Genomic DNA, 14,569 nt, shown 5'->3' with positions numbered 1-14,569 from the left:
CAGCTGCGGGATGGCCGCGTGCAGGCGGAGCAGCTGCAGGAGATTGGCTCGAGCACGAGCTTGAGCTCGTCCCAGGAATGGCGGCGAGGCAAGACGCAGCAGGGCCACGGGCTCGCAGTCGAGCGCGGCCATGCGCATGTGCATGGAGGTGTGCCCGCGAAGGTGCAGCAAAGGGGCGGCGTGTGTGCAGAGGGCGCGCGGCGAGGAGAAGCAGGGCAAGCAGCAGCAGGACCTGTTCTAGCACGAGCATGGCTCGGCTCGGGCGACGGCCACGCGAGGCAATCGGCGAAGCTGCCGGGAGCGGTGGCGAGGTCGGGGCGACCAGGGAGTGGCACGACAAGGCGGCGTGTGCGAGAGAGGATTCAGAGCGGGGGCGAAGCGCGAGGAACCACGGCGACTACTGCAACTACACAACAAAATTCAGAACTCGTCGGAGCACTGAGAACACGAAGATGGCATGGATCTAGCGACGATTTCGGCGATCGAATCGCGATGTAAAAGAGCAGGATTGGAGTTGGGTATACCTAGTATACCTTTGAGATGAGGATGCGGCTGGGGACGCAGAATATCGACGGATAGGAGGCGAGGAACTCCGGTGGACTTGCTATCCGTGAAGAAGATGAAGCAGAGGACGAAGAGGATGTCGGGGAAGGCGTCCTCGGGCTCGGATCGGCGTCAGAACAGACTCGGGGAGGCGCTGCGGTGCTCTGGGTCAACTGTGGGGAGGCCGGCGATGCTCCTACTCCGGTGATGAGCTCTTGCTTGGGCCGGCCATGGTGGCTGCAGGGAGGAGATGGAGCGGGGAGGAGCTTCCCTCCTGGCTGGCGGCGGCGGAGGAAATCGAGAGGGAGAAGGGGAAACCCTAGGGCGTGGCTTCTAGATTAAAAAGGAGGGGAGAAGACGGCGCGACCTCGGCGTCCGTGAAGCTCACGACGCGAGCGCGGGCGCTCTGTCTCTGGAACAGAGACGGCGACGCAATGGGGCAGGTGGCTGTGAACAGAGTTGGGCCAGGTGGGCTGCGATGGTTGGCTGGGCTGCGGGTGAGGGAAAAGGCCCAAGGTGCGCTGCTGGGAGGGCCCTTCCATTTTCTTCTTTTCTGAAACTTTGAATCTCCAGGTTTAGAAAAAAAAGGCCAGGGAGTTTTGAGAAGAATTAGGCTAAGAACAAAATATCCCTGGACACGAGGAATTATGCAGCATTTGAATAAAATGCTCTGGTAATTTTTAGAGACAGCAAATTCAAACAAGTTTGAAAATAATTCAAGCTTGAATAAATCCTTAGACCAACCAAAACACTTCCAAAAGACTTAAAAACTGGAGGAGGTGGTCTTGGCATGGTGTAGGGAATATAGAAATATAGTGCACATTAATCTGGAGCGGAAAATGCCACTAGAGAAATAATTGAAAGAAAGGGAAAAAGAGAAGTTTGGATGGGATAGAAACTTGGGTGAACTTGATGAATTGTTGCTGGTATGTGCAAGGAACAAAAATGAGGCGGAGATAAGAATAAGAGGGGTTCACACAAGAACACACAACAAAACTTAAATATGCAAAACAAGGCATGATGATCATGATGCAATGCAATAGAATGACAAGAGGCACATCACCTCATGAAGCATAGAACAAAGCAAGGATGGTGCAATGCAATATAATATAAGATGAACATGATGCAAGAAGAAAATATGGCAGTGGCACTCATCAAGATCATGGCAACAAACATATGAAACACACGACGACAACGAAAGTAAATGGAAGGCATCTAGAGCGTCGGTCTTGGGTCATTTCACAAAAGGCCCCCCTGCCTGGGCAAGCCGCAGCGGCCACGTGGAGCGCCATCTGTCCCGGTTGGTATAAGAACCGGGAGTAATGGTACTGGGATTTAGTACCGATCGTTTAATCCCGGTTCGGGAACCGGGACAAATGGGCCTTATGAACCGGGACAAATGGGCCTTTTTCTACTAGTGAAGCGAGTTGCTAGCTCACGTTCCGGTGAAAGTGACATCGGAGATGAATGAAACGCTGGAGAAACCATTTGATGCAAAGGAGATACATGATGCCCTTTTTCAGATGGCCCCATCAAAAGCCCCAGGGGTTGATGGTTTCACGGCTGGTTTCTTCCAACGGCACTGGCAGTTGTTGAGGGACGATGTTACCAGTGCTATGTTGGGCTTTCTCAACGGGGGAGACTTACCTACGGGCCTCAATGATACCTCTATTACCTTGATCCCAAAGGTACGGTACCCCCAATCGATTTCTCAATACCGCCCCATTGCGCAATGCTCTGTCCTTTATAAGATCGCAGGAAAGGCTATCACCAGTCGACTGAGGGGATGTATGGATGAGATGATCAGCGATGAACAGAGCGCATTTGTTCCAGGGCGACTGATTACTTACAATGTACTGGTGGCCTTCGAAAGTGTTCATACCATACGTTGACGAAAGAAAGGCAAAATCCATATATGTGCAGTAAAGTTGGACATGATGAAAGCGTACGATCGAGTGGAGTGGCACTACTTGGAGGCCATTCTGGAAAGATTGGGTTTCAGTACTGTTTTGGTCAGATTAATTATGAAATGCATCACCTCGGTACACTTCTCTGTCAGGGTGAATGACGTGCTACAGCCCTACTTCACGCCCTCTAAGGGGCTCCGGCAAGGGGATCCCGCTTCACCCTACTTATTCTTGCTATGTGTAGAGGGTTTCTCGTCACTACTCAAATATTATGGAGGACATATTGATAGAGGGATTAGGGCGAGCATCCAATTACAATGACTTTTTAACCTTTCTCAATGCTAATTCTCAGAGTGCGGAAAGATTGAACGATATTGTTCGAGTTTATGGTGAAGCATCAGGGCAGAGTGTGAATAAAGATAAAAGTGATGTTTTCTTCAGCCCAAACACGCCCAGCTGCACGAGGCAAAGTATCAAAGGAACGCTAGGTGTTATGGTCGAAGCGTTCATCGACAGGTACCTTGGCCTACCTATTGTTGTTGGCCGGATCACGAGTGGTACATTCGAGCATATGTTGGGGAACGCAGTAATTTCAAAGAAATTCCTACGATCACGCAAGATCTATGTGATGCATAGCAACGAGCGGGGAGATTGTGTCCACGTACCCTCGTAGACCGAAAGCGGAAGCGTTTTATCAATGCGGTTGATGTAGTCATATGTCTTCACGATCCGACCGATCCAATTACTTAACGCACGGGACCTCCGAGTTCAGCACACGTTCAGCTCGATGACGTCCCTCGTACTCTTGATCCAGTTGAGGCCGAGGGAGAGTTCCGTCAGCACGACGGCGTGGTGACAGTGATGATAAAGTTACCGACGCAGGGCTTCGCGTAAGCACTACGACGATATGACCGTGGTGTGTAACTGTGGAGGGAGGAGGAGGCCGGCCCTCATAGGGCGCGCCCAAAGTGTGGAGGCCTACTAGGACTCCCTAGTCCTAGTAGGATTCCACCTCCCACATGGAATAGGAAAAGGGGAAGGGAGAAGGAGAAGGAAGGAAGGAAGGGGGCGCTCCCTTTCCCTAGTCCAATTCGGACCAGTCCATGGGGAAGGGGCGCGGCCACCCTTGAGGTATTTCTCTCCTTTCCCTTATGGCCCATTAAGGCCCAATACGAATTCCCGTAACTCTCTGGTACTCCGAAAAATACCCGGATCACTCGGAACCTTTCCGATGTCCAAATATAGCCTTCCAATATATCAATCTTTACATCTCAACCATTTTGAGACTCCTCGTCATGTCCATGATCTCATCCGGGACTCCGAACTATCTTCGGTCATCAAATCACATAACTCTTTAATACAAATCGTCATCAAACGTTAAGCGTGCGGACCCTACGGATTCGAGAACTATGTAGACATGACCGAGACACATCTCGAGTCAATAACCAATAGCGGAACCTGGATGCTCATATTGGCTCCCACATATTCTACGAAGATCTTTATCGGTCAAACCGCATAACAACATACATTGTTCCCTTTGTCATCGGTATGTTACTTGCCCGAGATTCGATAGTCGGTATCTCAATACCTAGTTCAATGTCGTTACCGGCAAGTCTCTTTACTCGTTCCATAATACCTCATCCCGCAACTAACTCATTAGTCACATTCCTTGCAAGGCTTATAGTGATGTGCATTACCGAGAGGGCCCAGAGATACCTCTCCGACAATCGGGGTGACAAATCCTAATCTCGATCTATCCTAACTCAACAAGTACCATCGGGGACACTTGTAGAGCACCTTTGTGATCACCCAGTTACGTTGTGACGTTTGGTAGCACACAAAGTGTTCCTTCGATATTCGGGAGTTGCATAATCTCATAGTCATAGGAACATGTATAAGTTATGAAGAAAGCAATAGCAACAAACTAAACGATCATAGTGCTAAGCTAACGGATGGGTCATGTCAATCACATCATTCTCTAATGATGTGATCCCGTTCATCAAATGATAACTCATGTCAATGGCTAGGAAACTTAACCATCTTTGATCAATGAGCTAGTCAAGTAGAGGCATACTAGTGACACTCTGTTTGTCTATGTATTCACACATGTACTAAGTTTCTGGTTAATACAATTCTAGCATGAATAATAATCATTTATCATGAAATAAAGAAATAAATAATAACTTTATTATTGCCTCTAGGTCATATTTCCTTCAGTCTCCCAATTGCACTAGAGTCAGTAATCAAGTTCACATCGCCATGTGATTTAACACCAATAGTTCACATCACCATGTGACTAACACCCATAGTTCACATTGTCATGTGACCAATACCCAAAGGGTTTACTAGAGTCAATAACATAGTTCACATCGCTATGTGATTAACACCCATAGAGTACTAAGGTGTGATCATGTTTTGCGTGTGAGAGAAGTTTAGTCAACGGGTCTGCCACATTCAGAGCCGTATGTATTTTGCAAATATTCTATGTCTACAATGCTCTCCACGGAGCTACTCTAGCTAAATGCTTCCACTTTCAATATCTATCCAGATCGAGACTCAGAGTCATCTAGATCGGTGTCAAAGCTTGCATCGACGTAACTCTTTACGACGAACTCTTTATCACCTCCATAACCGAGAAATATTTCCTTTGTCCTCTAAGGATAATTTTGACCGTTGTCCAGTGATCTACTCCTAGATCAAAATTGTACTCCCTTGTCAAACTCAGGGCGGGGTATACAATAGGTCTGGTATACGGCATGGCATACTTTATAGAACCTAAGACTAAGGCATAGGAAATGACTTTTCATTCTCTTTCTATTTTCTGTCGTGGTCGGTTTTTGAGTCTTTACTCAATTTCACACCTTGCAACACAGGCAAGAACTCCTTATTTGACTATTCCATTTTGAACTACTTCAAAATCTTGTCAAGGTATGTACTCATTGAAAAAACTTATCAAGCGTCTTGATCTATCTCTGTAGATCAAGATGCTCAATATGTAAGCAGCTTCACCGAGGTCTTTCTTTGAAAAACTCTTTTCAAACACTCATTTATGCTTTCTAGGAAATTCTACATCATTTCCGATCAACAATATGTCACTCACATATACTTATCAGAAAGGTTGTAGTGCTCCCACTCACTTTCTTCTAAATACAGGCTTCACCGCAAGTCTGTATAAAACTATATGCTTTGATTAACTCATCAAAGCGTATATTCCAACTCCGAGATGCTTGCACCAGTCCATAGATGGATCACTGGAGCTTGCACACTTTGTTAGCACCTTTAGGATTGAAAAAACCTTCTTGTTGTATCATATACAACTCTTCTTTAAGAAATCCATTAAGGAATGCACTTTTGACATCCATTTGCCAGATTTCATCAAATGTGGCAATTGCTAACATGATTCGGACAGACTTAAGCATCACTACGAGTGAGAAAATATCATCGTAGTCAACACCTTGAACTTGTCGAAAACCTTTTGGCGACAATTCGAGCTTTGTAGATAGTAACACTTCTTGAAGATCCATTTATTCTCAATGTCTTGACGATCATCGGGCAAGTCAACGAAAGTCCATACTTTGTTCTCATACATGGATCCCATCTTAGATTACATGGCCTTAAACCATTTTGTGGAATCTGGGCTCATCATCGCTTCCTCATAGTTTGTAGGTTCGTCATGGTCAAGTAACATGACCTCCAGAACAGGATTACCGTACCAGTCTGGTGCGGACCGTACTCTGGTTGACCTACAAGGTTCGGTAGTAACTTGATATGAAGTTTCATGATCATCATCATTAATCTTCCTCACTAATTGGTGTAGGCATCATTGGAACTGATTTCTGTGATGAATATTTTCCAATTCGGGAGAAGGTACAATTACCTCATCAAGTTCTACTTTCCTCCCACTCACTTCTTTCGAGAGAAACTCCTTCTCTAGAAAGGATCCATTCTTAGCAACAAAGATCTTGCCTTCGGATCTGTGATAGAAGGTGTACCCAATAGTTTCTTTTTGGGTATCCTATGAAGATTTACTTCTCCGATTTGGGTTCGAGCTTATCATGTTGAAACTTTTTCACATAAGCATCGCAGTCCCAAACATTAAGAAACGACAGCTTGGGTTTCTCGCCAAAGCACAGTTCATACGGTGTCATCTCCACAGATTTAGATGGTCCCCTATTTAACGTGAACGTAGTTGTCTCTAATGCATAACCCCAAAACGATAGTGGTAGATCGGTAAGAGACATCATATATCGCACCATATCTAATAAAGTACGGTTACGACATTCGGGCACACCATTACACTGTGGTGTTCCAGGTGGCGTGAGTAGTGAAACTATTTCACATTGTTTTAACTGAAGGCCAAACTCGGAACTCAAATATTTTACCTCTGCGATCATATCGTAGAAACTTTTATTTTCTTGTTACGATGATTCTCCACTTCACTCTGAAATTCTTTGAACTTTTCAAATGTTTCAGACTTGTGTTTCATCAAGTAGTTATACCCATATCTGCTCAAATCATATGTGAAGGTCAGAAATAATGATACTTGTCGCGAGCCTTAACACTCATTGGACTGTATACATCAGTATGTATTATTTCCAATAAGTTAGTAGCTTGCTCTGTTGTTCCGAAGAACGGCGTTCTAGTCATCTTGCCCATGAGGCATGGTTCGCAAGCATCAAAATGATTCATTAATCAAGTGATTCCAAAAATCCATCAGTATGGAGTTTCTTCATGTGCTTTACATCAATATGACCTAAACGGCAGTGCCACAAATATGTTGCACTATCATTATTAACTTTGAATCTTTTGGCATCAATATTATGAATATGTGTATCACATGATCGAGATTCAATAAACCATTCACATTGGGTGTATGACCATAGAAGGTTTTATTCAAATAAACAAAACAACAATTATTCTCTGACTTAAATGAATAACAGTATTTGCAATAAACATGATCTAATCATATTCATGCTCAACGCAAGCACCATAACATTTATTTAGGTTCAACACTAATCCCGAAGATAGAGGGAGTGTGCCATGGTGATCATATCAATCTGGGAAACACTTCCAACACACATCGTCACCTTGCGCTTAACTAGTCTCTATTATTCTCCAACTCCTGTTTCAAGTTACTAATCATAGCAACTGAAGCGGTATCAAATATCGAGGGGTTGCTTATGAGCACTAGTAAAGTACACATCAATAATCTGTATATCAAATATACCTTTGTTCACTTTGCCATCCTTCTTATCCGCCAAATACTTGGGGCGGTTCTGCTTCCAGTTACCAGTCCCTTTGCAGTAGAAGCACTTAGTCTCAGGCTTAGGTCTAGACTTGGGCTTCTTCACTTGAGGAGCAACTTTCTTGCCGTTCTTCTTGAAGTTCCCCTTCTTCCCTTTGCCCTTTTCTTGAAACTAGTGGTCTTGTCAACCATCAACACTTGATGCTTTTCTTGATTTCTACCTTCGCTGATTTCAGCATCACGAAGAGCCTGGGAATCGTTTTTGTTATCCCTTGCATATTATAGTTCATCATGAAGTTCTAGTAACTTGGTGATAGTGACTAGAGAAATCTGTCAATCACTATCTTATCTGGAAGATTAACTCCCACTTGATTCAAGTGATTGTAGTACTCAGACATTCCGAGCACATGCTCACTAGCCGAGCTATTCTCCTCCATCTTGTAGGCAAAGTACTTGTCAAAGGTCTCATACCTTTCGACATGGGCATGAGTCTGAAATACTAATTTCAACTCTTGGAACATCTCATATGCTCCGTGGCGTTCAAAACGTCTTTGAAGCCCCGATTCTAACCCGTAAAGCATGGTGCACTAAACTATCAAGTAGTCATCATACTGAGCTTGTCAAACGTTCATAACGTCTGCATCCGCTCCTGCAATAGGTCGGTCACCTAGCGGTGCATCAAGGACATAATTCTTCTGTGCAGCAATGAGGATAATCCTTAGATCACGGATCCAATCCGCATCATTGCTACTAACATCTTTCAACTTAGTTTTCTCTAGGAACATATAAAAAATAAACGGGAAGCTACATCGCGAGCTATTGATCTACAACATAGATATGCTAATACTATCAGTACTAAGTTCATGATAAATTAAAGTTCAATTAATCATATTACTTAAGAACTCCCACTTAGATAGACATCCCTCTAATCATCTAAGTGATCACGTGATCCAAATCAACTAAACCATGTCCGATCATCACGTGAGATGGAGTAGTTTTTAATGGTGAACATCACTATGTTGATCATATCTACTATATGATTCACGCTCGACCTTTCGGTCTCAGTGTTCCGAGGCCATATCTGCATATGCTAGGCTCGTCAAGTTTAACCCGAGTATTCTGCGTGTGCAAAACTGGCTTGCACCCGTTGTATGTGAGCGTAGAGCTTATCACACCCGATCATCACGTGGTGTCTCAGCACGAAGAACTGTCGCAACGGTGCATACTCAGGGAGAACACGTATACCTTGCAATTTAGTGAGGGATCGTCTTATAATGCTACCGTCGAGCTAAGAAAAATAAGATGCATAAAGGATAAACATCACATGCAATCAATATAAGTGATATGACATGGCCATCATCATCTTGTGCCTTTGATCTCCATCTCCAAAGCACCGTCATGATCACCAACGTCACCGGCGCGACACCTTGATCTCCATCGTAGCATTGTTGTCGTCTCGCCAACTATTGCTTCTATGACTATCGCTACCGCTTAGTGATAAAGTAAAAAGAATTACAAGGCGATTGCATTGCATACAATAAAGCGACAACCATATGGCTCCTGCCAGTTGCTGATAACTCTGTAACAAAACAAGATCATCTCATACAATAAACTTTAGCATCATGTCTTGACCATATCACATCACAACATGCCCGGCAAAAACAAGTTAGACGTCCTCTACTTTGTTGTTGCAAGTTTTACGTGGCTGCTACGGGCTGAGCAAGAACCGTTCTTACCTACGCATCAATAACACAACGATTTTTCGTCAAGTATGTGTTGTTTTAACCTTCAAAAAGGGACCGGGCATAGCCACACTCGATTCAACTAAAGTTGGAGAAACTGACACCCGCCAGCCACCTGTGTGCAAAGCACGTCGGTAGAACCAGTCTCGCGTAAGCGTAATATCGGTCCGGGCCGCTTCACCCAACAATACCGCCGAATCAAAGTATGACATGCTGGTAAGCAGTATGACTATTATCGCCCATAACTCATTTGTGTTCTACTCGTGCATATAACATCTACGCATAAACCTGGCTCGGATGCCACTGTTGGGGAACGCAGTAATTTCAAAAAAATTCCTACGATCAGGCACGATCTATGTGATGCATAGCAACGAGCGGGGAGAGTGTGTCCACGTACCCTCGTAGACCGAAAGCGGAAGCGTTTTATCAACGCGGTTGATATAGTCGTACGTCTTCACGATCCGAACGATCCAAGTACCGAACGCACGGCACCTCCGAGTTCAGCACACGTTCAGCTAGATGACGTCCCTCGTACCCTTGATCCAGTTGAGGCCGAGGGAGAGTTCCGTCAGCATGACGGCGTGGTGACGGTGATGATAAAGTTACCGACGCAGGGGTTCGCCTAAGCACTACGACGATATGACCGAGGTGTGTAACTGTGGAGGGGGGCAACGCACACGGCTAAGAAATCAACTTGTGTGTCTATGGGGTGCCCCCTGGCCACGTATATAAAGGATGGAGGGAGGAGGAGGCCGGCCCTCATAGGGCGCGCCCAAAATGGGGAGTCCTACTAGGACTCCCTAGTCCTGGTAGGATTCCACCTCCCACATGGAATAGGAAAAAGGGGAAGGGAGAAGGAGAAGGAAGGAAGGGGGCGCCCCCTTTCCCTAGTCCAATTCGGACCAGTCCATGGGGAAGGGGCGCGGCCACCCTTGAGGTCTTTCTCTCCTTTCCCGTATGGCCCATTAAGGCCCAATGCGAATTCCCGTAACTCTTCAGTACTCCGAAAAATAGCCGAATCACTCGGAACCTTTCCGATGTCCGAATATAGCCTTCCAATATATCGATCTTTACGTCTCAACCATTTCGAGACTCCTCGTCATGTCCATGATCTCATTTGGGACTCCGAACTATCTTCGGTCATCAAATCACATAACTCTTTAATACAAATCATCATCAAACGTTAAGCGTGCGGACCCTACGGGTTCGAGAACTATGTAGACATGACCGAAACACATCTCGAGTCAATAACCAATAGCGGAACCTGGATGCTCATATTGGCTCTCACATATTCTACGAAGATCTTTATCGGTCAAACCGCATAACAACATACGTTGTTCCCTTTGTCATCGGTATGTTACTTGCCCGAGATTCGATCGTCGGTATCTCAATACCTAATTCAATCTCGTTACCGGCAAGTCTCTTTACTCGTTCTGTAATACATCATCCCGCAACTAACTCATTAGTCACATTGCTTGCAAGGCTTATAGTGATGTGCATTACCGAGAGGGCCTAGAGATACCTCTCCGACAATCGGAGTTACAAATCCTAATCTCGATCTATCCTAACTCAACAAGTACCATCGGAGACACTTGTAGAGCACCTTTATGATCACCCAGTTATGTTGTGACGTTTGGTAGCACACAAAGTGTTCCTCCGATATTCAGGAGTTGCATAATCTCATAGTCATAGGAACATGTATAAGTTATGAAGAAAGCAATATCAACAAAGTAAACAATCATAGTGCTAAGCTAACGGATGGGTCATGTCAATCACATCATTCTCTAATGATGTGATCCCGTTCATCAAATGACAACTCATGTCAATGGCTAGGAAACTTAACCATCTTTGATCAACGAGCTAGTCAAGTAGAGGCATACTAGTGACACTTTGTTTGTCTATGTATTCACACATGTACTAACTTTCCGGTTAATACAATTCTAGCATGAATAATAAACATTTATCATGAAATAAGGAAATAAATAATAACTTTATTATTGCCTCTAGGGCATATTTCCTTCAGCATATTGGCGAGCGGTCGAGAAGCAAGATGCAGGAATGGTCAGAGAGGCTCTTTGCATGCGCTGGGAGAGAAGTCCTACTGAAAACAATTATCCAGGCGATCCCTACGTACAACATGAGTTGCTTCCTGCTGCCAAAAAAGGTTTGCACAAATTTGACGTCTAGCATAGCCAGATATTGGTGGAGTAGCTCTATTGACAAGAGGTCGCTTCATTGGATATCTTGGAAAGAGCTCACCAAACCTAAATGCCAAGGAGGCATGGGTTTCCGTGATCTCCATATGTTTAACCTAGCTCTTCTCGGCAAACGTAGGTGGCGTTTCGTGACAAATCCGTCTTCACTTTGTACCAGAGTTATGAAGGGCATGTATTTTCCAGATTCGGAGTTCCTTCAAGCTGCTGTACCCAAGTCCGCATCAGCAACTTGGCGGGCTATCATCAAAGGACGGGAAGTCCTGCTTGCGGGAATCGTGATGCGAGTTGGCGATGGCACTTCTATTAATGCATGGACTGATAAGTGGATCCCAACAACACATACAAGAACTCTATTGCTAACACCGATGGTTCCTACCATCTCACTACTTAGCGATCTCATTGATTCTGAAAACTGGTCCTAGAAGCAAGACTTAGTTCGACAGAATTTTATCGCACCGGATGCGGAGGCTATACTTAATATTCCTCTACGACGCGGCGGGGGCAAAGATACATTGGCATGGGCACATGAGAGGACAGGCAACTACACTGTTAAGTCAGCGTACCGAGCTCTAGTGATTCAAAAAGAGCATCAACCTCGAGAAGAAGGGCGGGTTACGGAAGCTTCAGCTAATAAACAACAGTTGTGAAAGCGTTGTGGTCTCTCAAAGTCCTACCAAAAGTGCGAGTGTTCTGGTGGAGGGTACTCCGTGGTACTCCGCCGGACGAATGCATGCTCAAGTATCGACATATCCGAGATACAAGTCTATGCAAGCTTTGTCAGGCACATGACGAAGACTTACATCATGCTCTCATTCACTGCTCAAACGCCCGAGGATTTTGGGAGGAAGCGCGCCAGCTCCTGGATATTAAACTTCCCCGGCTCCACCCATCAACTTGGGGCTTTGACATTTTATGTGAGCTAAGGTTCTCAACGAGAGAACGATCAACGATCATCACTGTGATGTGGTCCATTTGGACTTCCTGCAATCGGTGGACACATGATGGAGACAAACTGGATCTGGCCAACTCGGTGCGGCTCACTCGAGAAGCTCTGGCCTTGCTGGATATCCCCTTGCAACATGCGACCGTTCTTCCAGGTCATGGTTGGCGCCCTCTAGAACCAGGCCAGATCAAGATTAATACCGATGTAGCGGCCGTCTATCACAAGGGGAGAAGTGGAGCTGGTGGCGTGGCACGGTCACCTACGGCTCTGCTGGGTGCTTGGTGCAAACCGCACCCTGGAGTTACTGACCCCATGATCGCAGAAGCCCTAGCAGTTCGTGACGGTGTCATCTTCGCAAATCTCAGAGGGTTCTTGCATGTGGTGGTGCAAACCGACAGCTTGGAGGTGGTTAACCTCTGGAACACTCGCCGCAACAGTCGTTCAGTTGTGGCACAAATTCTCTTAGAAATTGATGAGTTTTCTGCTAGTTTTCATTCTTTTGTAATTCAGCATGTAAGTAGATCTGCTAATGGTTCAGTTCACCCGTGTGCAAAACGTGCGTGCACAGTGACTGCTACCGAAAGCTGGCTTAGGGAAACTCCGCTGTCGCTCCACCTCGACCGCCACTGGCAGCTGCCGCACGTGCAGAGCTCCTGCGGCGAGCGCTTCGACGGCGCCGACACGCTGGTCAGCCCCTTCTCCATGTCCAGTTGTCCACCACCATCCTGCTCCCCGGCCTCTCCAACGCATACGCCCCCAACGTGCCTCTCCTTGTCGTGAACGAACAGCCAATGCCGAACATGCTGAAGCTCGTGGTGTGCTCCCACGACCTCGTCGCCGCGATCGTCGATGATAACGAGGCATGGACGTATATATAGCAAGCTTGGCTTGTGCTGGCCAGGGGCGTCCTCGTGGCGGTCGACCACACCCGACGAGCTTCGCCACCTCCAAGACATTGTCTCATGCGAGGGAAAGCTCCACGCCCTCGACAGCTGGGACGGGCTCTTCTCCGTCTCCATCGGCACGGACAGGCGCACCAGCAATCCCACCATGTCACGGGTCGAGCACCTCATGGGTAGCTCCTGTGGGGTCCTCGACGACTCGCCGCGATACCTGCTAGAATCCAGCGGCACGTTGTTGTTGGTCTGCAGAGAGGATCCTGAGAACAAGGCGAAGCAGGCAGTGTTGGAGCGACTCTGCGGTTGTACTGTGGAATGGGCTGGAGCTGCAGATGAAGACAAAGTTTAAGGTGTTCGAGGCGGACTTGGCACGGTCACGATGGGCGAGTCTGAGGAGCGTGGGCGACGACCGGCTGCTGTTCGTCGGGCCATGGTGCTCCCGAGCGGTTCATGTTACCGCCGCCGGCGAGCAGGACCTCCTACACCGGGACCGTGTTTTCTTCACTACAACTTTTATAGTAGTTGGCATTTTTTGGAGCCGTTCGTTTGTCTCGATCTAACGGCGCATACATACGTAGTACTCGAAAGTACGCGGATGAAAGTACTCGAAAGTACTCAAAAATACTAATGACAAGGTGGGGACGTCTTTTAATCTAGGGGCATTTTAGTCCTAGGAAATATATGACAAGGTGGGGCTCTCTCGTCTAATGCAAAACCGCCTCCCCTCTTGTCCAATGCAAAACCGCCGCCCCTCTCGTCCAATGCAAAGCCGCCGCCGTGGTCCTTCCCCTCTTCCATCACCATTACAACCGCGGCCATCTCCTAGCCTTCTCCTCATTCTTGCGACTGCAACTTTGGTCTTCTCATCTTCCACATCCACCCCCTCTTCCATCCACTCAAGAACCTCGATGGAGCAGCAGATCGAGCAGATCGCCGGCGACGAGAACGCCGACTTCGTGGAGATCGCCAGCGGCGACCAGGTCAAGATGGCCAGGTTATTGGAGATCCGTTCTTGGTTTCACAACATAAGGCAGATGAACTGGACGGCAATGGCCACTCTGAAGGATATGACAA

The 14,569-nt window shown here is 46.5% G+C and overlaps 1 pseudogene; it reads left to right on the top strand.

Moving 5' to 3' along the window:
- The first annotated feature begins 2,006 nt into the window (after window positions 1-2,006).
- On the top strand, window positions 2,007-14,055 carry LOC109764814 (uncharacterized; annotated as a pseudogene).
- Window positions 14,056-14,569: the final 514 nt, after the last annotated feature.

The sequence above is a fragment of the Aegilops tauschii genome, chromosome 1, assembly GCF_002575655.3.
Source record: "Aegilops tauschii subsp. strangulata cultivar AL8/78 chromosome 1, Aet v6.0, whole genome shotgun sequence".
Taxonomy (NCBI): Eukaryota; Viridiplantae; Streptophyta; class Magnoliopsida; order Poales; family Poaceae; genus Aegilops; species Aegilops tauschii.
The sequence above is the reverse complement of the archived record's forward strand: the minus strand, read 5'-3'. Positions and strand labels throughout refer to the sequence as shown.